Below are 27,523 nucleotides of genomic sequence, written 5' to 3'. Positions count from 1 at the left end.
TTTGAGTAGAACTGTACAGGACTGCACCGTAAATATCACTTTAGGTAGATTACCTATGCATTGACCCACTCTGTATTTGCATAGTGCTTTAAAAAGTATTATAGGGTAGATTTTCCTTCCATTTAAATGTGTATGTGAATCCATATTGGATTGTAATCCATATAGATAATTGAACTATGTTCTTGTTACTTCACAACACGGAATATATGTATGATCTTGCATTGGTCTTTAAATTGATCTGTCTGGGAGGTGAGGAATGCTTTGTTTGTGTGCATGTGTTGGCCTTAACTTTAGATGTCTTGTAAAGGGCATGTGACTTTGCTAAAATGTAGGTTAAAAAAAAAAGAGGTAGCCAAACAGAATCAGATACAGGATATTCAAGTATTATATATTTTAATACATTTTTATCCTGTTCTTCCTTCCAAAGAATCTCAGAGTGGCAATATCTGAAGCGTAATCTTTAATTGTCAGGCCAGGCATACACATGGTTCAGGAGAAATGGAGAAGACAGTGGCCAGAGGGAAACAAAATGCAAAAAGGAAACTTTTGACTTTGAAAGCATGTGCCACAATAAATTGGTTAGTCTTGAAGGTATCACAAGACTGTTTTTGCTGCAACAGGCTAACATGGCTGCTACTCTGGAAGTATTTGTGGAAAGGCCATGCTTCTATAATGCTTGCCTCTTTTCTGCATTTGAAGGTAGATGTGTGTCCAATGACATAGGTGGAGGTGAATTTTTTTTTTTAGCCAGCTTTGTGAGTACTGAAGACTAAGGGATCCAAAATACATGTCAGAAATATGGTGGCTGGTTTCTGTTTTTCCATCCCTGAGACTGTATGTTTTATTTTGCTTTGTCACAGATAAAACAGTACCTGGACTCATTAATTTATTCTAAATTGCTCTTCTGTCAACCCTGTAAATTCTTGAAGGGTGGATTACTGCAGGGGTAGATTGACCTGGTCTTGTGTCTACTTATTTTCACGTGCATCGTTATGATCCATGGTTGAATTTAAAATTGACAAAACAAGAGTGCATACTTGGGATCTCTGACCAATTAAGGCATAACTAATCTGTTTTAAGTAATACTTGGTATGCACCATCACTTTTTGCCAGAATCCCAACAACCAGTAGGTCCTAGGCAGATTCCCAGAAACTGGCCAGTTGTTCATCCATAGAGCATAGTCTGTCTTTTGCCCAACCTTGAATTACTGGATGACTTCTAGAAAAGTTTGCTTTTTAAAAATTCTCAGACTGACATATCAGATTGCTGTATGGTTTACCAAATATTAATTTTTAATGTAATGTCGCTACTGTGGGAAGGTTAACAACGTTCATGGCTTAATCATATGAAGTTCTTGACCTGCACTGAGGCATGGCAAATGATTGTCTAATTGTCTTAGTGTAATACATCTTGGCTTTCTGCATACAGGTTAACTAATTTAACATGAAATAAAGAGTTGCCTGATAAGATGCTTGCTCTTGGGTTAAGAGGCAGATAGCCTGTTATTTGTACCTAGATGTGCTGAGGTAAAGTGGTGCCTCGCAAGACGAAAAGAATCTGTTCTGTGATTCTCTTCGTCTAGCGTTTTTTTCGTCTTGCGAAGCAAGCCCATTGATGGATTAGCGCTATTAGCGGCTTATCGGTTTATCGGATCAGCTGATAAGCGGCTTAGCGGCTTAGAAAAAGGGGGGAGGGGAAAAAACCGCAGGAACTCGCAAGACATTTTCGTCTTGCGAAGCAAGCCCATAGGAGATTCGTTTTGCGAAGCACCTCCAAAACGGAAAACTCTTTCGTCTAGCGAGTTTTCCGTCTTGCGAGGCATTCGTCTTGCGGGGCACCACTGTACATAAAAGTTTAGACTACGGTTAAAGTGACAAACAGAAATACTTCAGTATCTTTGGCTTCCAGAGTATTGTACCTGATGATTTCTTTTCTTTTGTTGGAGTTGAGATGATTTGTTATCTCTGGATGCCTTCACTGTCCATGCAAATTAAGGGTGGGGTACCTCTGCCCCTTGGGCCCAACGGTGCCTCCCCATTGGCCCATCCTGTAGGCAAAAAAGGTCACCAGATGCCATTGTGATGCCAGGTGATTGACATGTGGATGGCTCTGCCTACTTGTCAGACTTGACCTGTAAGGGATGGGGAAGATAATGATAAGCTCTCTGGTCAGGGCCAGTTCCTCACCCCTGATGTAAACAATAGTTCTCTAGGAAAGCAGATTTATGGTATAGCCGCGCGTCACCTCTCCAGCCAGGAGAGCGCGCGCGGGGCTAAATAAGCCATAGCCCCGCGACCCTCTCCTGGCTGGAGAGGTGACGCGCGGCTATGGCAGGAGCCTCTATAGCCGTGCGTCACCTCTGCAGCCGGGAGAGCGCGCGCGGGGCTAAAGAAGCCATAGCCCCGCGACCCTCTCCTGGCTGGAGAGGTGACGCGCGGCTATGGCAGGAGCCTCTATAGCCGCGCGTCACCTCCCCAGCCGGGAGAGCGCGCGCGGGGCTAAAGAAGCCATACCCCGCGACCCTCTCCCGGCTGGAGAGGTGACGCGCGGCTATGGCAGGAGCTTCTCCGCTGCGCCTTTCCGCTGCTCCCTGACCTGCTCTTTGGGGCTGGTGGTGGGCTTCCCCCCACCAGCCCCAAAGAGCAGGTCGAAAGGAACCTGAAGCCTGGAGAGCGCGAGGGGTCAGTGCACACCGACCCCTCTTGCTCTCCAGGTAGCCGCCTGAATGCACCTTAAACGGCACCTTGTTTTAGAGCGGGAAAACAGGAGGGGGAAAGTTCTCCCCCTCTCTGTGCAGCGCCTCCTGCCGTTTCACTGAAGGGGCACTGGGCAGAGAGGGGGATAATTTTTTTTCTTGTTCTCCCCCCTCTAAAACAAAGTGCGTCCTATTGTCCAGTGCGTCCTATGGTGCGAAAAATACGGTATGATTTTTCATAGGATTTTAAGGATTTATCAGACGAGGCTTTTATAAGGATGCTTGAGAACTTTTGTGAAGCTTTTTGTAGTGCTTTTCTGAAATGATTATACTCAACAGTGTTACTGCTGTTTCCCTGCATTTCAGTCATGACCAGACAGTTTGTGGCTAGTGGTTCTCTTCTTGCTAGTTGGAAAGGTGGCAGTAAAGTTTAGTAGTTTTTATTGTATGTAAATTGCATTCTTGGTGTTTCAGAAACAGATAACTACAGTATAGTAATACTCGATTCCTCAGTTGGTTTCTGGGTAGTAATGTTAGCGAGTGATTTCTCTTGCTAACTGCCTCCACTGTGTGGGGAACTCTGATCTCAGTTGCAATTCTGATTTCTGGAACATGTTCTTCTAACTTCAAGATTACATAAACTGAAGTTTTGAAGATGGGATGTTTACAGTACTTTCTCCCTGCATTTCTGAGGTCACCATTTCTAGTAACATGGTTATTAAGCTAACAAACAATGGAAAACAGCCTAGAAAAAACAAACAACCCTACAAATCCACTTTTTGTACAGCATCCACAGGATGGCTAAATCTGTGGCTGTATTCAGGATACAGTTGATTTGTTTATTAAGTATGTTAACTATTCTGCTATTCTAAATTGTTGGACTCTAACTCCCATCAGCTTGCTGGGGCTTACGGGATCGAGAATCCATCAAGGCTGCAAGTTCCCCATCCCTGTTTTAATATAAAGACATGATTGTTTCCTCCACCCACCCCAAATTGGTAGAATTTAACACCTACAGCCCTGGATTCTGGCATCCTTTTTGTAGAGATGCCAGAGATTTCATATGGCATCATCTTCATCAAAGCTTGGGCTTTACTAGTAAGCTATGATTTTAACTCTTTATCTCTGGGCTTGGTTGTGGTCCCCAGGATATTCAGACTAATTTGTGACTAAGGATATGTGCAACTTTTTGAGCTCTGTAAAGATGTTCACAGCTTTAAAAATATGTATTTGCTTTTCAAAATCAGTTGTCTGATGAAAGCTTTTGTTTGGGGGCTAAAGTAGATATAACGGCAGCAGTCGCAAGTGTTCTCTGTGTTTGCCCTACTAGCATACGGAATGGGGTGTGTCTAATTTAAACATCAGTCTCAGGGTCATTGGTACGAGCCACACATTAGGCAAAAGGATTAGAACAAAATACATGTGTGCCCTAGATTGTGACTGATGTGCAAGCAGTGAAGTGTTGGGGTATGTTGTAAAAATGATTTGCTTCTAAAATGTTTTTGAAAGTGGCAAAATAAAAATGGACCCTCCTGATCCTAAGCATCTCAGCACAGTGGAAGAGGGGTTTTGAGAACCTGAAGCTGTGAAACTTGATAATTACTGTATTTTTTGCTCTATAAGACTCACTTTTTCCCTCCTAAAAAGTAAGGAGAAATGTGTGTGCGTCTTATGGAGTGAATGCAGGCTGTGCAGCTATCCCAGAAGCCAGAACAGCAAGAGGGATCTCTGCTTTTGCTGCGCAGCGATCCCTCTTGTTGTTCTGGCTTCTGAGATTCAGAATTTCCGCCCCCCCCTGTTTTCCTCCTCCAAAAACTAGGTGTGTCTTATGGTCTGGTGCGTCTTATAGAGTGAAAAATACGGTACATGGGCAGATTTAAGAACTCTGAAGGCAAACAATCAATAATTGTTATAGCTTTATTGGTTAATAATCAGACTTCACTGTACTGGAACTATCTAGACATCCAGCTGGCTGGAAGAATTGAAATGTAAAAGAAAACTATCTTGCGTATCTTTAATAGGCCAGTGAATGAAATACCTATGCAAACTAAAGAATAGTGGGAAAGTTCCGACTTCCGGGTTAGCGCCATCGGCAATGGCGGAGTTCCTCTGACCGAGAGGAACCCGCTCCGTGAAAATTGGGTCTTGCCGCCGCGGCGAAGGCGGAGACCCTTTAAAAATCCCAGGCAGAGGAAGCCTGGGAACGTGGGATTCGGCTGACACCAGGAGCGCCTCCCCTACTCGCAGGGAAACCCTTTTTCGGGGATCTGAAGCGACGTGGGGTGAGTGGCGCGGTGTTTTGAATCAACCGCTACTTTTACGGAGTGAAGCCGCACAGCCGTTGCCGGAGAGCGCTGACTTTTTCCTGTGGACAATTGGACTCTAAACAAGTACCCGTGAGTAGAACGGAAAATTGGATTAAGAAACATTTTAATTTGGCACTGAAGCGGGAAGGTTCTAAACAGGAAGTCCGCCTCCCGTTTTTGTAAATAGATTGAAGCAAAAACTTTACAAGCTAAAGTCTGGAAAGTCGTATATAAAGGTCTAAATCTCCTTCAGTTATTACCACCAAAACCCCTCTTGGAAGCAGGAGAAAAGGGGGGGGATTTTTTATTGTTCAAGCCTGCAGGAGAGAGAGTAAAGAAAGATAAATTCCCACCGTCTCAAACCTGGGAACGGGGTGTCAGAGACAGAAATTTATGGAGAAGTTCATTGACTGTGAATGGAACGTCTTTTGACAGATAGTTTAAAAAGAGAAACAAATTGATTCCAATGTTGCCTTTTGCATTCACAAGAAACAAAATATTTGAAAAATGAAAGTAATTTTCTTTTGTTGGTCCTGCTTTCAAAAGATGGATACAAATAGAAATTGTCGTCTCTAGAGGGAGCTTGTTAAATTGTTGCTGGAGTTGATCTGGGGATTTCACAGCTGTGGAGATTAGGATCGTGAGACCAGACTCTGACCTTGAATAAAAATGTGTTTAGAAGAAGTTTTGGTGCTTGCTTTTTGCAAGACAAGCGCTTTGCTGGAGCAGATGCATGAGAAGATGGATTTGATGACTGTTGCAGTCAAAAACTTTGGACAAATGGCGAATACCCATATAGAAACTATTCAGGAACCAACCCAGGAACCTGTTTTGACAGGGCAAGTGCAAGTGCAGAAGATAATGGAGGAGGTTGCTGTTGAACCTCAAGTAACACAAATGGAGAGACTCGAGGCCTTGCAGGAACATAAGCCGCTGTTCTTGAAGTTTGAATCTGGAGTGGACCAGGGGGGGTCTGGAGTTGTGAGGGCTCTTAATTTTGGAGGGACTTTGAAACATGCTCTTAAATACTTTTTGGATTACAGTGTTGACTGTGGGGAATGGGCTGATCTGCTGAGGGGAGATGGAGATATTTTTGGATTGGAGTCCCCCCGAGGCCTACCCCCCAATGAGAAAGGAAAGAAATTAAGAAAATGATCAACAAAAGACAAAGTAAAGTGCAGGTATAAACAAGAAGAAGATCTGCAGAAGGGACATGGAAAAGACTTAAGAGCCTCGGACATAAGATCACCAGGTTGATGGACTAGATGGAATGGACAAGAAGGACTGACAAAACCCGAGACCAGGAAGAAGAGACGTTGGATGAAGATTGGAAGAAAGTTTTAAAAAATTTATTTTGAGAATTAGTGTAAAATTAACGAGTATTAGGAAAAATGTTGGAATGAAACTATTTGGCTTTAGTAGAAATGATATAAGGAGTCATGTACAAATAAGTATTAAGTTTTAAGTTTTAAAGTTTTTTTATGGTAAGATAAGGTTAAAATAAATTAAGGTAAATTGAATGACAGAATATAGTGAAAGATGGAAAGGATTTGCTGAGTTAATTAATAGGTTAGACCGTTAAGATAAATTATATAACAAAAATTGAGAAAGATGGAAAGAATTTGCTGAAACAATTAATTAAATTAGAATACAAAAAGGGAGGTGTGAGGAGGTCGATGAAACAAGTAAATGAAAGATAAAGATATGGAACATTGGATGTGTGTTTTAATGTTATTGTTCTTTTTTGCTGTATTGTTGTATTGTTTTTTATGCTTTTCTTTTATGTATTGTAATGTATGTCTTGTCAAATTTTTTGTTGTTTTCTTTTCTTCTTTTTTCTGTAATTCTTAAATTTCTAATATCATTTTTTAAAAAAAAGAATAGTGGGAAAGTTCCTTTTTTCTGGAAGAGGGTAGTCTTCATTTTTTTCTCTTTGACCTGAGACGGTTGAGTTGCAATTAGCAGAATGTTGTTCTTTACCTCAGCTGTTAATAATGTACATTGCCTATTCAGAAACTGCAAAAATGGTATTTATAAAATTGCAAAGTGAGTCAGGCCATGAAGCTGCCTACAGCTGAGGCTTGCATAAACAAACAAGGATACAACACAAATTAAATACACCACTTGTGTAAACATTCTAGGCTACAGGGGCACCAAGAAGTGGAGAATTAGCAAACTAGAAATCATAACTCTAACTTGGGGTCCCTCTAATGTAGGTGATGTTGGACTGGAACTTGAAATCCTTTTATTATTTTGTATTGCATATTTAATACTGTATTTTATTCTTTTAATTTTTGTGAGCCTCTTGAGAGAGTAAGTGTTTTTGGGCAGCCCTACAATTATTATAAATTGAAGTCTTTGGCTTTTTTTAATGAATTGTTTTAACTGAGGAAATAGTTACAGTAAAAAAATTACCACCACTACCAGAACCCTGGAAACTATAGCTTTGTAATTGTGCCATATATGCACACACACACACACCACTTGACTGCATATTAATTCAGAAAAATCACTACCCCTTGGCACCATAATCACTAAATTTATACTGGTCCTTATGCAAGGAGACAAACTCCCTCTTGATTTTCTGTACAGTTGTCCACCAGCTCTTAGCCTAAATCTTATTAGTGCACTCAAAAGAAACACATTGGACTTTCATGACTTCCATATCTTATATATCACTAGTAATTGACTGTATTGATTTCCAGCTGTTATGGTTTGGTTAAAGCATAGTGACCAAAGTGTATTTTGGTGTCTGACTATTTAAAGGTATAGCACCTTCCTTTCCCTGCTTCGCTCAAACTTTAGTTTTGTCATTGCATCTCAGTTGGATGAACTGTAGTTGCTTCCACCCGGGAATCGCTTCCAAACTATGACTCCAGAAGGTTTGGATGCAGTTCCTGGTTTGCAGGAACCATAGCTTGTCAAGGCTGGATTTTGCAGCAAGCTACAAAAGGGAGGAGGAACGCCCCCCCCGCCAAAGTTTCTGAACCATGGCTTGACAATGATATATGAATTGGTTTGGTGAAATGTGAAGCTTTGCTAAAACATCACTTGCTTTGCCACTGAGGGACAGATTCAGCTAACTGGTTCCAGTAACTCAAACCCACACAAGGACTTATTGTAGTGCAATGGGGCATATCCCCTCCCCTCCCACCGTGTGTTCCACCAAATTGGCTGCTCTGAGGCAGGGTAGGGTGGGCAGGATAACTCCCACATCAGCATGCGGGGAAAGGAGATGGGAGATCATTCCATTGGGCATGCAGAAATGCTTGAACTAATGGGTCAATCTCCTTAGTGGCGTGTTATACATAGAGAGATATGTAGTAGATTATAGCCTGCTTTTTGTCACAAGTCCTCAAAGCAATTAACAGCTGCACGCTCATGAAACAAAACAAAAGCAGGAGCTGGATTGGGTGGCAGTTGGTGTCAATTGGCTCTGAGATGGGATGTGGGAAAGACAGCCTGACAGGATTGGGCCCCGATGTTACTCTTGATTGCTTCCCTCACTCTTTCCATAGAAGATATCACCTCTGTCCTTCATTTCTGCCATTCCACATATCTTCTCTTGCCATAATTGGTAAGTGGTGCAAAGCCCTACTCTATCTAAATCCCATTCTTGAGCTTGAAACCAAACTATTCTCTTAAATCTGTTTGGCTTAGAACACTGTTGCAGGATTGCTGAGGATAGCGCATGTGACCATATCTTCTTTTCACTGTGCGTATATATGTTGAATATGCGTTGCAGGCTTTGTGTAGCTGTGTGTGGGAAGTGAATGAGAGGATCCTATGCATCCTTTTAAAAGTATAGAAGGTTGTTTTGTGTGGAAGGGTGTGCACCTTGTCTCTTAGGGGCGGGCCCCAGAGATTGGCACAGCAGTTCTATTAACAACAGCTGATTGTGCCAGCAAGAAAGTTTTTCTCAGGAGACAAAGTCCCTGACAGAGGCAAGACCTGCCCTGGTGTGGGTGTGCATGTGAGCAGGTGGAGGGAGGGAGGATGCAGTGAAGAAATATCTTTATGCTCCTGAGACATGCCAAGCTTTCTACACAGCCAGTTCCAGATTGGGTCAGTTCCAATGCTCATGCCCATTCTGCAATTGTTAAGGCAAAAGATGCCCTGAATACTTCTTCATTGTGGCTGATAGCTCCTCATCTAAAAATGGGCTGCAGTTCCTTTTTATGTGTTAGGATGCAGAAGGATTAGCTTTTTATTCTCTAAATCTGTGATGCCTTAGCAGGGATAGGATGAGAAAACTTTCTGAAAAGTGGTCTCATTGACATTGTTTTCATTGCATTAAGCAGCAATAGAGTCCAGTTTTGATGCCATGCCAAAACATACTTTTGATTACCATATTGTATATCTGGTTATAGAACCTTGTTCCGTTTCTGAATCAGTTATCTCCAAGAAGTGACTGTCTAAACATCCTGCACCAACTGAGAACCCTTATTCTAAGAAACCACAAATTCCCTCCGCTTCATACCTTTTCTCGTTTAAATCTTTAAGGAATCAATAATCTCTTCCCTTAACCTCCTCTCCAGAGAATGGATGATAAACATGTTGCTAATGATTTTGAGGTTGCAGTTGGTGGCAAGCATATGTAATATGATCTCTTTCTCCAATAGAAATCTTTGAGGCCACCCAGTACCTCTCCACAATGACACAAGTTGGCACCTCACGGGTTAACTTCAATCACAGCTATTGCATACTCTCCTCAAGGATCCTGAGAAACCACAAGTGGCCATTCCACATTGTCAAGAAAAACAGTGAATGTGGATTCATATGCAGGAGCCATTATTGCAGTGTCCAGAAGTTCCAAAACTCAAATGGAGATACTGGAAAGCAAAATGAAAAATGGCAAGTGAATAAAAAGTTCATTGCCTGGAACGAGTTGTGAGGTGTGGTTGATGTTAAGATGGTGCATTTGCTGCCTTAATTCACTACTAAGTCCATGTGCAAACAGGAGTGGCTGTGCTGGTCCATGTCAGATGGCACAGATCATTTTGAAGGAGGGCAAAGATGAAAATGGCTGAGAACAGCCAAACCATTCAGACATCTCAACTCCCTTTCCCAAATACTTGCATCATCCTGAGGGCAGGAAATGAGTTTCATTAAGAGCTAAACTTGCAAATGTTGCTTCTACCAAAGCTTCACTCATCAGCTTCAGGGGTTATTCATACCTTATAATAGTCTCATGGCTTGCTTCCATGTTTTTAAGGGTGGGTTTGGGGACTGTGTCATCCTGAGAATGGAGGCAGAAACTCTCCCAAGCCAGCATTGGTTTCAGCAGGGAACTCTGACATACATAGTGCAGAAAGCTTGACTGTGCTTTGCAGCATCAAAAAACAAGAAGAAAAAGTTGGGTAGCAACCCTGAGTTAAAATTACTAATGCAGGGGGAGAGGAGAACCAACACTCCATTGTGAAGTACTTAAGCCAGATGTGGGGTGTGGATGGCAGCTTCTATTTTAGACATATATTTATTATATTTATATACGTTAATCCAAACATGTTCTCTGCATGAAATACAGTTTATAATTTGCAGTTCTGTAGGAGGGAAGCTGCTTCTATAGTAAGCAGTTTGTGGTAACAGAGAAAGAAGGGCATTATTGACACCAGAGTATATAAAATACACCTATAAAGGCAATTTTCTGCTAGTATAGAATAATCAAATTGTAGGGTTGGAAGGGACTCCAAGGGTCATTCAGTCCAACCCCCTGCAATGCAGGAATCTCAACATGGCATCCATGACAGATGGCCATCCAACCTCTGCTTAGTAGAAATTGATAGTCAGAATAAGAGCTGAGCTTAGCCTTTGGCTAATACTTTTTCTTTGAAAGAAAAAGGCAAGGTGGGAAGAATAAAATCTTATTGGGTGTGGGAGAATTATGTATTTTTTTACAGGGTAGGGGGCCATACCCTAACAAGCAGTTAGGGTTGTACATCGTGCATTGAGCATACCAGTATGTTTGCCTAGGGGCTTCTTTTCTCTTGGGTCCTTTTTTCAGATGAGTATGGCGGAACCTTGAGCCTTAGGGCAGCCTGGGTCCAATATATGCTTCCTCCCAAGCAAGCTGTCTGGGGTTTGTATAATATTGAACATCCTTCCCTGGAGTGCTGCCTCTGAAGTGCCATAGGGACACTGATGAGTAATGATTACCAGCTGCAACACAGTCACTGGACTGATTGAGTCAAAGTGCTCATGAGCAAGTGATGGTTCTTCCATCTCAATACCCTTCTGGTGCCCTTGCTGTGTTGTGTGGAAGAAGGGTACTGTCTGAAACAATAGTTACCCCTTCCTTGGGAAGTGGGACTCTTACGTGCATAGAGTCTAGGAAAAACTGGGTATGGATGAATAAATGGACAAGGAGAACAAAGATCTGTGCTCAAAGTAGCTGTGCCCAGGCATTGATCCTATAAGGCAGATGGGTCCTCACCTTTGACCAGCAGTTGCAGTGGCTGGAACAGAGCACATGCTGCTCATGGACTCAAGCATTTCTTCTACACAGTTGAGAGTATTGAAGCATGAGGAGCAAAATGTGGGAGACGTGTGTAGCAGTTATACTTTGAGGCATGGCACCTTTCCTCCTTGTGAACCCTTTTGAAGCAGTGGAGTATAATCTCTGTTTTGAATCCTGAGGCAGAGTTAGAGTTCTGAGAAGGCCAATGGTGGCAATGAGCTCATCCTGTATTTGTGCTGAGGCTAGGCTGTTCATGTAGGGTGCCCTCTCTTTGTGCAGTCTGCCCTTGCACCATAGATCTTCTCACCAAAGTTCCCATTGTGGGAACTATGTGAGACCCAAGTGATGTGTGCTCTGTCATGTGAGTAAAGGGCTTCCTTAGTGCGGGGCGGTTTGTATACTAGTGTTAGCGCACTGCAGTTAGGTGCAGTTAGAGTCTATAGTCTGCCACAGCAGTGTAGGTGGTGGCAGGGAGAGGAATAGTTTATTTTGGCAACTCATTTTCAGTTATTTTGCCAGCAAAGAAATTGGGCTAAGCTTGATCCTCACCACCTGCTGCCCATCTTGGCCACTCTATCAATAGTTCTGCCAACAGTGAGGATATGTTGCTGTCTCTGGGACTATCAGCTAAAATGATCGCCAATGATGGTGTGGTATGTGCCCAAGATACATCAGCATTGGGAACGTAAGCCAGTTAAGATGGTATTCTTGAAGCTTGGGATTGTAGTGTGAGCTGCCTTGAGTTGGTAAAATCTTAATTGGACCGATGTGCTGGTAATCTCTTGGAAGAGGCTTTGCTATTACTGCTTCCAAAAAATCCTTAATTAAAGGACAAAATAGTTGGTTCTAGATTTTCTCCTTAGCAATAAAACATTTAAGCAGCCCACAAATATCTCATGTCTCGCAGAATACCAATGTTCTGCCCCAATACCTCATTCTGAGGAGAGAAGAGAATGATTAATCCAAATGACTTCAAGCTGCAAATAGGGACCAGTACAGGAAAAGGTGGGCAGCTGTTATGGAGGGAGGATCTGTCCAAATGAGCAGTAATTAAAATGGAGTGCTGAATATTTGAAGACTTAATAGATGCAGGAAACAAGTTGCTACAACTAGAAACAGGGGGAGTAGGAAAATAAGGCCTTTGCTACATCCTTTTTATAGGATTTATAAAAGTGACTGAGAACAGGGATTGGGAGGCATGGCACAGGAGACACTGTAATTATATTTTCAAGTATAAATAGAAGTCTGTCTGGGATTGCAGTTCCTGGAGGCATCTGTGTGTGTGGCACTAAATAAGTTTCTCACTCTGGTGATGGAGTTGAGAAGCTACACAAATCAAAGTAGATGGTTAACTAGTTTTACATTTTTAACCAGAACAGGAAAGTATTAAATTTGGAAGCAGTGTGTCATGAACATATGTGAAACCTAATTTTTCTATTTCTAGAACCGCTGTAGCGCTATGTGTTACTGTTGTAACACTTTTTCCTGATTGTGTTGGGACTAGAGTCGTAACATTTGGGTGGGGGGAAGTAACACAGTTTTTCAGAACTTGTCGAGGAGCCTCCCAATGACTTTTGATTTAGTTCAATAGAAGTTTAAATTGTTATTGCCTATTCTTTCTAACTCAAGAACTGTAACATAACATGATTTTCTAGGAACTGTTAATTACTTTCTTGCCTGAATATGTAGAAATCCTCCGCCTAACTGTCATGTATACATCTAAATGGCTCCCATTGCCAGTGGTGTTTTATTATTATTATATTTGCGCCATCCTCTTAACCCTCAAATATGCTCAGCAAAACTGATTATTGATTAATGAGCTTAGATTGTTCTTGTCTTCATAGTTTTTCTTTAAGCTATCTGTTATAGTATACCACATCTTTCTTGATCATCACTGTTTCTGTAAAATTAAAATAAAAAAATTCTTTCCAGTAGCACCTTAAAGACCAACTAAGTTAGTTCTTGGTATGAGCTTTCGTGTGCATGCACACTTCTTCAGATACACAGTGTGCATGCACACGAAAGCTCATACCAAGAACTAACTTAGTTGGTCTTTAAGGTGCTACTGGAAAGAATTTTTTTATTTTGACTATGGCAGACCAACACGGCTACCTATCTACTTCTGTAAAATTAGCATGATTTAGCGTTCAAAGAGTACATTTGATTAAAGCAGAGAGAGTGATCTAATTTAGGGGTGTCATAGGGATGGATGTAGCCAAGATTATAAAGAAGATGAACAATATTTATGAATTAATGTTTCTTCCAGCAGCCTGTTATTGCATGAGGAGCTCACACATAGCTATCTATAACCTATTGATTGGAACAAAAGGATATTATTTGAATAGGAGTGCTCCTTTTCCTCCCCTCCCTTTTGCCTGGCTCCAGATTCATTTTATTTCTCCAAGATGGGCTGTTGGAGATTAAGGCCTCACACCAATGTCAGGGAGGGGTTAATCTGGCATGCTTTCCTGGATAGTGCAGTGTTTGGAAGGGTGAAGGAGGTGCCCTAACCAGATAGGCAAGAAGGTTTAGCATAGCAGGTGAGAATAAGGAAGTTGAGAGGTACTGCAATTTTAGACACTGATCCAAAGGAGGAAAAGATGTGAGTACCTTCTTCTTTCTTCAGCTGTTTGGAGTTCTGGCTCGTCATCTCCTACCTCAAATAATCACCCCACTGCCCTTTTACCTATTGGGCCATGTTGTGGAGTTTCCAGAAAAGGGTTCCATGCTCTAAATTAGGATCTTATTCAGCATGTTTATTTTGACTAATAGTAAACAACTTAAGAAGTACCGTGTACTCTGATAACCGTACATGCTATATAGCACCAGCATTTTTCCAGCAGCTGAAGGGATTTTAATGAGAAGGTCTGATAAGGAGGAAAATTAAAGCACACTAAGAATTGAAGGCGCTGAAACAGGTGTCTACAATTTTTGGCTTTCCTTGCTGGCCATGCAAAAAACTGGATAGATACCGTGTTTTCCCATGTATAACACACACCCGTGTAGAAGACAACCCCCCATTTTGGGGGACTCAAAATTAAAGAAATGGGGGGGAGATTGCCCAGAGTTGTTGAGCTTTTTTAGGGGGGATTGCCCAGAGTTGCACAACTCACCGAAGCCATTGATTGTCTGCCGCTAGCCACCAGCAACCGCCAAACACACAGCCACTTCCCACAGCAGCAGCCAGTCGCCAGCACGCATTGCTGCAGCCCAAAAACCACAGCCAAATCACCGCTTAAAATCTCCTGCTCGCAGCTGCCACCAATCGCAGGTCCCCCCTCACTATCTGTGCATAAGATGACCCCAAAATTGTAACAGTTCTTTATAATATAACAACCTCATCTTATACACAGAAAAAGACGGTAACCCCTTCTCTGCATTTCCTGAACTCAAGCACAAAAAACATTGGAGGCAATGAAAGGCAGTCTGTTCCTGAATGGCCAAGGTTGTCTGGCAACATAGCTGTCAGATGTCCCTTAACTTTCTGCCTAGTGGCCCAGGTGGTAGGGATCTCCATAGAAAGATATCTGCCACTTTCTACAGCTTCAAAGTTGGGATAAAGGCAGGCTGCTCACTACAGTGAAGTTACATCCTTGCCACGGTGAGCATAATTGGACATATTCCCTGTTGTTATGCTAAATTTATAAAACTCAAAAGAGTTTTGTATTGGGCAAGACATTACTGTTATAAGTAATGTGGAGTTGCAGGGGTGGGGAGAGACGTGGAAAGAGAGGGAAGGAAGGAAGGAAGGAAGGAATGGGGGTTGGTGAAATTTCAATATTTTGCATTGTAATGGTATATGAACAAAGTTTTGTGTCAGTGTCCCATAAATAGGTACCTTATTTTTGTTGGCGGTATGAGAGTCTGGAGTGCCCAGGGCATGGTTGGTTGCAGATGGCTGGTTACCTGACTTCTGTAGAATTAAGAAACAGGCTCTAGTGCATACAGCATACAGAGGTTGTGCGAGCAGGGCTTCTGCATGTTTGGTGAGAAGGGACCAAGTAAGTAGCCACAATCCCACTCCCCTCCATGACTAGAAGGAACATGAGAAAGGACCTATAGTTACGGGGGTGGGGACAACTTACAACTTTGAGCATGCCCAGTGAAATTGCATTTATTCATTATGATGCTACTAACTCATTTTTAAGAAAACATTCTTTCACATGGAAAATGTTCTGCCCCACATCACTGCTAGTATACTAGGATAGGATAGGTGAGGAGGTAGTAGGAAGTGAAAGAGAGCAGATTTCCAGGAGAGAACACACTAAAATGCCAGCTTGTCTTCTAGCAGTGGTGGCTGCCAATTGCTCCAAAACCCCAGCATTCATTTTCACTCCTACCCCACCAGTTGACTACCTGCGTGCATATGACGGAGTAGCTGCATATGGCACCATTTTGAGAATATGTGAATTCTTTTCTGCTGGCTGTCAGTTGCGAAGCCAAACTTCCAAATGTTACTAAACCAGGTTAACAAGTTGTATGATTATGAAACAAATGAGGCTAATTGCTTTCACGTTGTTATGCTGCTAGGGTGCATCTTTTAATTGTTTCAGTTGGACCTTGGGGAAGGGAGAAGTCTACAGCAGAAATCATTTTGAGAGAGCTACTGAAATTGAATTGCTCAATAATTACTGAGGCCCTTTAAAATTGCGTCTGACAACATTTTTTGTCTGCAAAACCTTTCCCTACTCCTCTGATAGGAAAACACCTGCTAGGGAGGGAAATTTGAGACCAGTGTATATAAGCAAGGAGAACAGTAATCTTGTTCACGTGCTTTAGACTTGTTTTTTTCTGTCTCAGTGAGTATTGGAAATCTTTCATACCAGGAGTGTGAAAGCATTTTGCAGCAATATTTTGTGCAGCAGACAAATAGTTGTACATATGACACTGCCCAATAACACTGAATAGCCCCCACAACCCTGTTGGCTTTCTACCTGCATGCTTTTTGTTCTTGGTCTTCTACAGTTGTGAAGTTAGGATTTGTAAGATAAAATGGGAAGGTTATCTGCCTTTGCCTACTGGCCCTATTGCTAAACCTGTGCAGGTGGCAGGTGCTTGCCTTGCTTGCTTGCTTAACTGTTTACCTTAATGCTTTGTCACTGAGGCTGAGACTCTTGTCTGCTGGGATTCTGCTAATTCTTATAGAACTGCCACCATCTCCCTCCCTCTGCCTACTTGTTTCTGTCTGCCATCTTTCTTTTCTTTTCTTCCCTCCCCTCCTCTCCATTTTGCTGCTAGCTTCCTTTCAAACACCAGCCAGTGCTCCAACTGGCCTATCTGGAAGTGGAGAAATGCAGTAGTAGGTGCTGGCGGCGGCAGCAGTTTACACCCTGTGAACTACTGAGTGCTGAGAAGTGGTGACAAAGAGTTGTGTGCTTGGAACCAGTGGTACCAAGAAAGGAAAGGGAGGTGCAAATTCAGTGTGTGGCGGTGGAGTGAGGGGCAGTCTTTTTGCAGTTGCAGTTGCAGGGGAGGGACCATTGACACACAGTCCCAATATTACAACCAAACTATGGATTGTCCGTAATCTGGCTGTAAAGGGCTTACATGGTCACTTATTTACTCTCCCCTTCCATCCTGCACTTCCTGGTTTCTGTCAACCACACTTTTTCCTGACACCAGAATTGCTCAGACAGTGGTTACCACAAACCATAGCTTCTGGTTCTATTTTTGAAGCATACTATGAACCTTAATCTTCCCAATTCAGACATCATGTCAAGCTATTGTCATTGAAAATCAAGAAGCTTAGATAAGAGTTGGCATTGCCATTAGCTTGCTTTTCCCTCTTGTGTTCCCAGTGGTGAAAACCTGTTTTCATTGGTGCCATGCTATTAAAACCAGAGTTGGTTAGAGCTCTTTAAAGAGAATGTGTGTGTTTCTAAATATTCAGTGATTTTCTCAAGATGGCATACTGTGTTGGCTTGAAGGTTTCTTGATCTTTAGATGTCTATAACCATGCTGTGCTGTTTAGTTATCACTGACAAGAGTTTCTGTTTGAAGCTCACTTGCTTAAGCTAATCCGCTTTAAGTTTACAACTGTTCATTTTTCTTCCCTTCAGTGGACTGGTGTGTTTTTTTCATGCCACCTAGCCGTACTTTTGCAAAGCATTCTGTGGTTCAACATAGATGCACTTTTTCTGACAACTTGCTGCTTTCTCTTCTCCTATTCAAAGGTTGTTCTTGTCTTTCTTCTTTGGCATAAGTTCATCCACATCTTAAATACACTGGAATAGAATATACATTTCCCATACACAGCTTATTGCAGTCATGCAGCACAGAAGATCCATAAATCAGAGCTGTTAACCAACCTGTGCTTACATACTGTTTGTGTGTGAGGGAGCAAATGAGCAATGAATTTCACCACTTACTTACTGCAAGGCAATTGCGTTGCTGGTACAGTGGTGCCTCGCAAGATGAAAAGAATCCGTTCTGTGATTCTCTTCGTGTAGCGGTTTTTTCGTCTTGCGAAGCAAGCCCATTGACGGATTAGCGGATTAGCGCTATTAGCGGCTTATCTGCTGATCGGATCATCTGATAAGCGGCTTAGCGGCTTAGGAAAGGGGGGGGGGAGGAAAAAAAACCAGCAGGAACTCGCAAAACATTGTCATCTTGCGAAGCAAGCCCATAGGAAATTTGTTTTGCGAAGCACCTCCAAAACGGAAAACTCTTTCATCTAGCGAGGTTTCCGTCTTGCGAGGCATTCGTCTTGCGGGGCACCACTGTACTAAATGTTTCATTATGGGGTGGGAAATTGAAACATGACTGTAGAGATGAACTTGTGATATTTAAGTTGAACTTCCTCCTCCTAGGGTTCTCTGAAAAATCATTGATTTTGGGAACTGTTGCTGTAAAAATGACAGAGGGAAATCATGAATAAAACATTCATAATCTGTTAAACAGTATTAACAACACAAAAAGCTAAACACTATTATGTGTAAAAGGTAAAGGACCCCTTGACGGTTAAGTCAAATGCGACTCTGGGGTTGCGGCGCTCATCTCGCTTTCAGGCCGAGGGAGCCAGAGTTGTTGGGATACTGCCAGGGAGACAAAGTCCATCATGGCCCCCAAGCCGGCTGCCGGACGATCCATCGATCTCCCGTAGATACAGTATCAGCAATTAGCGACACGAGCTTCCAGAAATAGCTTGCCACATTCCAGAGCTCATGCACACTCTATCAGCAGATAATGCACAGCAAAAGTCGCACTCAGGGGAGCATTATTTACAAGTTTTATTCAGCGTTGATCAGAACAAAAAAAACATGACTGCCTGCTTCAGTGTCTCCAGACACAGAGAGAGCGAAAACAAAAGACACAACAGAAACATCCTGTGAAACAGGAAATACGCAGACTCTGACTCACAAAGCCTGCTCCCTTTTAAGGTGGAACGGAAATATCCTAACAGGAGTTTGTCCGCAGACAGCTTTCCGGGTCATGTGGCCAGCATGACTAAGCCGCTTCTGGCACAATGGAACACCGTGACGGAAACCAGAGCACACGGAAATGCTGTTTACCTTCCCACCGCAGCGGTACTATGTTTACATTTTCTCTTTGTTTCTCTCTCTCTCTCTCTCTCTCTCTCTCTCCACCAATCATAACATTTCACTCTATTCATCCCATTAAAATACATACCGCTCCTGATCCATTTATGAGCCTACTGTCGTGTTGACTAGTGTACCTTATACCTATTTTGACTTTGAACTCTACTTCTGACGCCTTTAAGTACACCAGAGAGATAAGGTTATGCAGGTGGATTCTGGGAAAAAGGCCTCTTCAAAAGGTGTGCCCTGACTAGACTGCTCAACTCAGAGAGGCTCACCTGGTGTCTTCCTTGATGCCCTTCTTGCACTTAGCAAATACCTCTTTATTCCCTCAGGCCTTATGTATGTATGTATGTATTTCTGCACTGTCAAATTATCAAATAGCAGGGTGCTGTACAATAATAAGCACCATAAAAAAAAATACAAATTGTTTAGTTTCTCGCTGGCATATTCCTTTGTGATTTTAGACTTGATTTGTCTTTTCATTGCATTTCACACTTTGTTTTCTGATAGTTTGCTCCCCTGAGAACTTACTCAGTTGTGGAATAGAAATGCAGTCAATCAATTGCTAAAGTAAGTGGGATGTAAAGAGCTCTGTTCTGGGCTTCTGCACATACAGCCCCTTTGCTTTGCACAAGACCACCTTGAAGCACTTGTAGAAACAATCTCTGGCACACCACAAGGAACATTTATCAAAAGTGGAGAACAGAAACTTTCTTGTACATGTACCAGAGCACTTGAACCCTTGCTTAGAATTTTTTGTATCCTGTCCTATATGTTTTAAAACAAATCTGACTCTGATTTACATAGGCTGCTTGCCAACTCCTGTTGCAAGGTAGGCTTGCATAATTATTGCAACAAGTATATCTGATCTACCTTTACACAGACGTAGCACTGTGACACAGATGTCACCATGGTGGTGTCCACAGAGGCATATGCTTCTGTGCACAGAGTCTCCCCACCCTCACTGAAATTAAACACGAAAGAAGCATTCTGATAGTTTCCCTGGTTTGCAGTTGTGTCCATGACCCAAAAAGGTCGGGAGCCTTTATGGACAGGAAGGAGTTCACTTATTCCAAAAACTTCATCTGAACTCTAGTCCAGAACTTCTGCCTCATGCTGCCTTAGAGTTAAAATACTTCTGCACCTCTTACGATCCTGACAATCAATTTACAATGTATGTATAAACCAGCTGGTTCTCATTCTTAGAATTCAAGGAGTGCTGTAAAATGACATTTTATTCATAGCTTACTTGGAATAAAACATGTCAGTTCCAAGACGAAAGCAAATTAAGACTTCTATGCATTTCTTAACATTTCATAAAGCAGGTGTCTCTGGGATTTTTGTTTTTATTGCATGGTGCAATACTAAATAATTGAATCATTTTGTAATTCTCACCTGTTCTTACTAGGCAGTTTCCATATGATGAATAACATCTCTACAATTTAACAAAAGTACAAAATCAGAATTTGACACAACCATTTAGGATAGAGAGAATGCACAGTGATTAACCATCATCACCACCACATTAGAACATCTCCATAGCAACCCAAGATAAAATTATGCAAACTGCATTTAGTTTGTTGATAACTTATTTACATCTAAGTGAAAGATGAACACCTAAGATTTTGACTTCTGTGGTGTGCATATTATAGGACTGTGAACAGTTTCTTTTACACTGAAATGCCAGTATCCGTAATACATTTATTTTTCAACCAAGGTGCTAAGATCTTTGGGGTTTCAGTATTACTGTTTGTATTGTGCTACTTGATACTTATATATAGTACTTGATAATTGACATGTTGGTGTGTTTGCACTTGAAAAAAACCTGTTGCTTAAGGGGTAAAGTAGACATTACACACAGATGTGAGTAACATCTCTTTAGGAACCTAAAAAATCAAATCAAAAATTTTGAGAGATGGTGAGTAATCTTTTCCCTAGGGCTGTTTTTTATTATCCAAATATGCCACCCTCCAAACCCATTTCTCTCTCCCCCGCCCCCCCTGGAGACTTACATTTGAAACTTGCTGGCTGTAGTACTACTCTGAATTGAGAAACAACTACTGGGGAGAGGGAAGTAGACACACCACCTGTTTCTCCTCCTGAACACCCTGTCCTGAAGCCACTGCTGATTAGTCAGCAGGGTAACCTTAAAGAAACCCATGCATTTGGCCATAAAATGCAGCCAAATTGGAATCATTCTAATTTCAAAGAGGAAAAATAATATTGGACAGTTAGCGTGGCAAACCATTGAGTCTGACTTGATACTACATTAAGGACCGGATTTAGACATTGCCCTAGTTTGCATGGAACATTAAACTCTGGATGGGGCGAGTTTCCTCATAGGAACCTTCTCGCATGCTGGCAGTGGGTGGGAATAGAGACAGAAATGGGTGGGCGAGAGGCAAAACAGTCAATGGAGCAGCAACTGTCGTTCTTACCTTTGAATTATGGGCCACATTCCAGCCTTGCAAAACCCAGAGGTTTCCCCACATGCAGATCCCTCTTTCCGTCCAGGCAAGCAAAAGGGATGATCATATTTCAAGGAGATATTCTGGGCAGGCAAAAGCACTTGAGGAAGTGAAGCAGTGCCATTGAGGTGAGCTTGTATTGAGGTGAGCTTACATTAGACCCCTGGGCCTGAGGCTCCCCACCCCAGCACTAAACCATTGCTTAGTGTAGGCTTGGCATTAATATCTTTTTCAGCCTAAGGGCCATAGTGAAAGCTGCTCACTCATGGCATGGGCATGACAAACATGGATAGTTTGTGTCTGCATACACAACATTTTCAACCCCACAATAGGCTAGGAATGCGGGTTGAGATAACCAAAGGGAAGTAAAATCAGGATAGTCTTAGTGCCTTTTCTCCCTCTGGCACAGTACCTTTGTAAGGAAGTCTTTGTGCTCTTTCCTATTTCTCAGGTCTCCAAAACCACCTTCCAATGACAAGACAAGGCTTTCCTACCCCTGATTTTGGTCGAAGGTTGGTAGGCCATAAAGGTGGTTCTGTGGATCAGAACCAGGCCAAGGTTTTGTGCTACATGCATGAGGTGGAACAAACTCACATGAAGCATTGGGCTTCATTTCCTCCTTACCCATTTTACAGGGAGAGCTTTGCAAGGCCCCATCCCCACTTTCCTCTAATCTCTGCTTGTTGCATATAAGCAAAATATTGCAGTTTATCACATATACTGGTTAGTTCAAAATAAGCTAGCTTTAGATGGCGAGTAAAGAAGCTGACTTGTTAAACTAAGCAGAACTTTCCGTAAACTACAGTTTCTATTTCGTACACAAGGACAAGCTAAGATGAGGGGAAAGTGAAAGAAAATGCTGGCAAAATCCTTCTCCTGGCTGTACAAGATAGGAGAACGCATGAGCCTGAGGCTTTGTTTAGGCTCATTGCAGCTTGTGCGCATAGCACTAAAGAACGGTTTAGTATCACTCGCAAGCACTTCCAGTGAGTTACTATGTCCTTTATAGGAAGCACCTACTGTTTTGAATGACCTAGAGAATGTCAGGTTTTTGTGCTGATTTGTCAAGTAGGTACAATCATAGGGTTAATCATCAGAGAAGAGAGAAATCTGCTGTAATACCTTTTTTGTTCAACAAAATGTTGCACCAAACCAAAGAATGGAAATCTTTATGCATTCATGTAGCACAATTGCATGGTGTGCAGTGCTGAATTGCCATCTGAAGAGCTTAGTCAAAAGATGGAAGTTGACACAATAGATAATAAACAGTGGTGGTATGTGTACTGAATGAATGCCTTTTGGATGATGCTAGCAATCTCCATCTCCACTTATCTGAAGTCATGCAGATCTTTGGCAACAAGTCTCAGTGGCTTGAAATTGTGTTTAAGGAGCACCAGAATTTTGATTTAATCTCTGCTTTAAACACATAAGGGTGCAGAAGAATATAAAGCAGGCAATAAGGGAGAAAATCCTTGTTTTGAGGGTGTCATCTGAAGCCTGAAAGAGGAATTGAATCATTGCTTTGTGAATGTGTATGGAGCCTAAAAATTGGCCCAGCCTAAGACGAGTAAATGGGGTATGCAGAGAGCAGGTTGGGATAACCCTTGAAAGATTCTGAATTGATGTGTCTAATGAATGTATTTGGACTTTTCTAGCCACCGCATAGCCTTTGTTGCATATAACCACAATCAACAGCCCTTTGTGTTGATGAAAAGTGGCATATAAATGCTGGTATGAATAAAATGAATACTCCCAGTATATCTTAATGATAGAACTTCTTGTTCTGTAAATATTGGCCATTTATTGTTCAAAATCACTCTGAAACATCAAGATACCCTGAGGCATTTTTGATAGGCCCCTTGGCAATTTTGCTTTGAGGTTGTGCAAGGATCCATCTTAACCTCCGTGTTCTTAAATACCTATATGAAACTGCTGGGGAACATCATTTGGGAAACAATGTCAACAATATGCAGATTATTCCCAGCTGTCTTTCTATTCCACCTGAAATCAGGTGATGCTGTGAAGATGCCAGACCAGAGTCTGGTGACACTAATGAGCTGTATGCGGGCCAGTAAATTGAGCTGAGCCTTTGCCCATATAGTTCTCAACAGACTACAGTCAATTGCTTACAAGTCTTTCCCGAGACACAGTGTACCTTTAGAGCTCAGAGGTCAACAGTCAACATGATTTTTTCACTGCATCAACTGCAGGAGAAGTGCCGAGAGCAGAGACGCCCCTTGTACATCACCTTCATAGGCCTGACAAAGGCCTTTGATCTCTTCAGCTGAAAAGGACTCTTCAGCAAGATAGGTGGCTCACCTAAGATTGTTTTCTTCCACAAGAAAGTGCACAGCACTGTCCGATATGGCGGCTCATCCCCCTGGGATGATGGTCAAAGAGTGTTCTGCCCTAGCCGTACAGACCCAGGGCAATTCAAAAAACTGAAGGAGAGCAGGACTTTGTGTTTGGGGCAGTAATTTACCATTAAAAACAGCAACACCCTCAGTTGGTTCCTCTGGGTGCATAAATAAGAAAACTGACTTGCAGTGTGATTTTTCAAGGATTTGTGTTTGCTAAATTGTGTCAGTTATTAATATAAATATTGGCATAATCATTTATTAACTCTGACTGCTTCCCACCACAACTTCTAATTGTTGCTTAATACATTGCCCCTCTGTTCATTTAAGAATGTGAAAGCAATTTTTACACCTTGGCTTAAGATACAGTTTTTGCTTAAGCTGGGCTGATAGGCTTAGAGATTTGGGGGCAATGATGTGGAAAGTTTTTTTGTTGTTATGTGGTCTTCTGAAGTTTAGATAGTTACATTTGTCCCAAATAAAACTTAGCTGAATGTTTGAAAATCCACAGTTGATACCAATAGTGACGGGTAATTTTGTGCTTGCTTTCAGTGTCACAAAATAGAACAAACTGTCACTTCTACTGTAATTATACATAGTAAGCAAAGAATACTCAATATAATGAAATGAAATGCAGTGGGTACCCATGAGTAGTAACTAGGGCTGCCACATTTCACAGATCCTGAATCCTCCACCTTTTGAAGCAGAAATATAGTTGGCGATTCTCACAACTTTGTCGGCCTTCTCTGGCTGCTGGGAATTGTAATCCAAAACACCTGGAGGATGCAAGGTGATAGAAGGATGCTTTATGTCCATGTTAGGAAAAAATGGACTGCTTAACAGCAGTCTGACATATAGATGATAAATAGGTGAGACTTTTTCCTGTTACCTTATATATTTGTCGGAAAAAGCCTAATCTGAATTGTATGTCAGGTTGCTACAGGAACAGAAGCAGACCTAAGGAAAAAGGTGGGGCAGCCTAAGGAGTACCTGAACTTAAGTCACCATGTATCTTTTACCTTGGTATAAAAGGTTTATCTAGGACTCTCAAAACAGTATTTTCTTTTGCTGCACATTAGCATTGGCTACATCTTACTCTGGTTTTGTTTTGGGTAGTGCAGGTGGGGAAGAGAAAATTGAACCATAGCGGATGCTGTTGCCACTTAGCTGTGAATAGATTGATGTTGGTATTTGGTAATCCTACCAGCAATATTAGAAGAGCAGAGATTTGGATTGTGGTAAACCGTAATATTTGGTAAATTGTCATATAATTCACGAAATTTTATTCAATAAAATGTTGTGATAGTCTCCAGTCTAAATGGTAGATTTGTAGAGAATGTTAACCACGATAGCTAAATTAAACCACCATGTTCAAAGGAAGTATGCCAAAATACCAGCGATTGGGGATAAACATCAGTAGAAGTTTGTTTGCTTCATACCATACTTGCAGATTTCCCGGAAGAGTATGTTGGAAATGGGGTGTGGATTAGATAGATCCCTATGCAAAATCATATTTTGTCATCCAGACACCTTGGGGTTAGCATAAGAGATCGACTTCAGTATCTCTTGCCAAGAAAAAATGGGCACATAAAATGCAATGTGTGTATGTGTTTCTGGGCTTGCTTGGCTCTAATTTGATGCTAGATCTGTTTCTGATGACTGTCCTATACCAGTGTGTCATGCAGAAACGTCTTCACACTGAGTATCTGTCTTGCAGAGAATAGTTTAGCAATGGTATTAATGTGTTCCTCCAGCATGGTAAGAATAATGAATGAAAAATATTATGGCTCCCAAGATGTTTAAGAGCAAAGACCATCAGTCCTTTTCTCCTCCCATCAAATAAAATGTCATTGTTCAGAGGCGCATTTAGACAGGTGAGAAATGTATCCTTCAGAGCATTAAAAACCAAGAGTTAGTTAAAGGATAGTTAATGTATTTGCTTCCTCTGTTTTACTTATAGGGTGCTCTTTATATTTGTAACAAACCCTTTAAAAATTGCTTGCCCCCAGGTCCAGTGGTTAGCCCTCTGGCTTGCACAGTCTCTTAAATTTAGTGGACTCTTATTAAATATGTTAGTGCTGTAATATGAAATGGCAAAGAGGTCATATTTAATTCAGTGCTTTTGGAAACGGTATCTGAAGCATTTAGACATAATGAGATGTTCGGTGCTTTTATTCCAACTCTCTTAAGTACTGAGGCTGGATCTGAGGAAGCATGGTAGTATAACTTGAAGAGTCACTTAGTGTGAGTGGAAGCACAGAGCACCTTTCAGATACAACCTCCTAACAAAGTTAGGAACTGCTTCAGATTGCGAAGAAGAGTTCACATTGTGCAGTGGTCGCGAACTTATGGCATGCGTGCCAGAGAGGGCACTCAGAGCCTTCAATGTTTGTAATTTTTGTTATGATTCTGCATTGAAAATAATTTTTTTAAAAAAATAATAATAATAATACCCTGCCCATCTGGTTGGGTTTATTTATTTATATTTATTGGTATGTGTACATGCAGACAATCATGATTATCTCACATTAAAAATTGAGAGAGGGTGGCTCTTTGTACAGCCCTCCAGTGTGCTAGTGGCCAAAATTGTGGAACCTTCTGGAAAAAACGTATTTGCGAGGTTTGATGGCTCATAACACCACTTTGTTTTGGAGTAATACCAGTGCTTTTTTTCTGTGGGGACGCACACCCCTAAACATTTTGTGAATTTAATGGGAGAAGAAATTCACTGTATTTATTTCCCCCAATTTGAACTGTATTTATTTCCCCCCGGTGGTGATTTTCTTGAGTCAATATGAGAATGCCATTAAACATTTTTTAAGAAAAAAAGCACTGAGTTATACCATAAAATGATATATCAGTGGGAAGATAATTTAATGAAGAATGTAGTGCAATAACTTTTATGAAGGATTACTTATTACAACAGCAGCCATAAAGAAGAAACGTGAAACACACAGAAAAAATGAGATATAAAGGTTAAATTGCCGTGTTGGCACTTTGTGATAAATAAATGGGTTTGGGGTTGCAGTTTGGGCACTCGGTCTCTAAAAGGTTCGCCATCACTGATATAATGTAATTGGTATTGTTACCTTGAAAGCCATGTTTCCAGTCCACAGGAAAACAGAAAATTAGAGTTTACAATAAATCTGGGTGAAGTTTCCAGTAGTTAGAATGAAACCTCTGTGCACAGATTGGAGGGAAATGCAAGTGCACATAAAACAAATATTGTTCCCAAGCCATTTGGAATTCAGTTTTCTCCTATAAAGGAGGTAGAAAATAAACTCATTTGCTTACCTTATGCTGCCTCAAGGGAAAGCCTAAGGCTGCAATCCCAACAATACTTAGTACCATTGAATTCAATAGGACTTCTGAGTAGACATAGGTAGGCTTGTTCTGTTAATCACAGTTCTTCTAATATATTTGCCAACTGCTTGCTCCCAGTATCAGAGCCTTTAAAGTCTACTTGTGATTAAGTTCCTAATACATTCAATATTTTTTTTTAAATATCTTTAATACGGTCAATGACCAACAAGCAATTTATAAAATAAAATAATATTGGCAATATGAGTACTATTGTACTACAGATAACAGTGGAGATATGGCCAAATCACAAAATTGGTACTTATGTTTATGATCAGGTTTCGACTTTTAAGGTTTTGAGGATTCAATTCAAATGTCATTACTGTTTATTATCGTTC

At 41.4% G+C, this 27,523-nt stretch overlaps 2 protein-coding genes and 1 long non-coding RNA gene across 4 annotated transcripts in view; 1 reads left to right on the top strand and 2 right to left on the bottom strand.

The window, feature by feature from the left end:
• The window catches only part of LOC309530761 (uncharacterized protein), a 146,218-nt gene that overhangs the window by 65,138 nt on the left and 53,557 nt on the right, over nucleotides 1-27,523 (bottom strand). The gene's annotated exons all lie outside the window — the stretch shown is intronic.
• The window catches only part of WDR20 (WD repeat domain 20), a 54,327-nt gene that overhangs the window by 5,765 nt on the left and 21,039 nt on the right, over nucleotides 1-27,523 (top strand). The window contains exon 1 of one of the 2 annotated variants that reach the window (XM_082218053.1): nucleotides 8,455-8,579. The exons of the other annotated variant lie outside the window; for it this stretch is intronic. The gene's annotated coding sequence lies outside the window, so the exon portion shown is untranslated. Of the gene's footprint in view, nucleotides 1-8,454; nucleotides 8,580-27,523 lie in introns of those variants that run through there. 2 annotated transcript variants of the gene reach the window in all.
• LOC309539953 lies at nucleotides 18,181-26,129 on the bottom strand. Its single transcript, XR_014223029.1, has 3 exons — nucleotides 24,521-26,129; nucleotides 20,396-20,435; nucleotides 18,181-18,304 (listed from the first exon to the last, which is right to left on the bottom strand). It is a non-coding gene; the product is annotated as an uncharacterized lncRNA (long non-coding RNA).

Source organism: Podarcis vaucheri (assembly GCF_965113315.1).
Source record: "Podarcis vaucheri genome assembly, chromosome: 1".
In the NCBI taxonomy this organism is placed as follows: domain Eukaryota; kingdom Metazoa; phylum Chordata; class Lepidosauria; order Squamata; family Lacertidae; genus Podarcis; species Podarcis vaucheri.
The sequence above is the reverse complement of the archived record's forward strand: the minus strand, read 5'-3'. Positions and strand labels throughout refer to the sequence as shown.